Source organism: Arachis ipaensis, chromosome B09 (assembly GCF_000816755.2).
Source record: "Arachis ipaensis cultivar K30076 chromosome B09, Araip1.1, whole genome shotgun sequence".
Lineage (NCBI taxonomy): Eukaryota > Viridiplantae > Streptophyta > Magnoliopsida > Fabales > Fabaceae > Arachis > Arachis ipaensis.
Genome location: NC_029793.2, coordinates 92,395,674 through 92,396,273, shown reverse-complemented (window position 1 = coordinate 92,396,273; position 600 = coordinate 92,395,674).

Here is a 600-nt window from a genome sequence, read left to right as displayed (position 1 = left end):
ATTTATTCTTGCTAATCTTCTTTATAATAATAAAAAATAATTTATAATGATAAAAATATTATCATTTATCAATTAAGTAATATGTGCCTCAACATCTCCTTATTATACTATTAGTATAATGGTACAATAATATATGTAGAATAACAATTTCTCAAATAAATAAATAATCATTATTCCCTTTCGCGTTCAAAAAATAAATAAATAAAATTGAGAAACCTAAACTAATTGGCATATAAATAAGAACTATATAAAGTGGATATTGTGTTAAGCAAAATAATAGCCAAAATAATATAGGTATATAAATTTTTTTTATAATGGCAGAAAAAAAAGTAGATCATATTATTCTTTTAAATAGGAAAAGAATATTGTTTTTATTATCAATTCCTAATTACTTATTTTAACTCAATAAATTAATTTCTATCAATTAAAATTAGAAATTATTCAATTATTGTTATTTAATTCACTCTTTTGTGGCAACAATTAAATTTATTGTAATTACTGCTAATCTTCTCTATATTCAGTAACTAATAATATATATTAACAACTATTAAATGTATTATAATTCTTGCTGTATATTTAAACATGTATATGATTAGAATT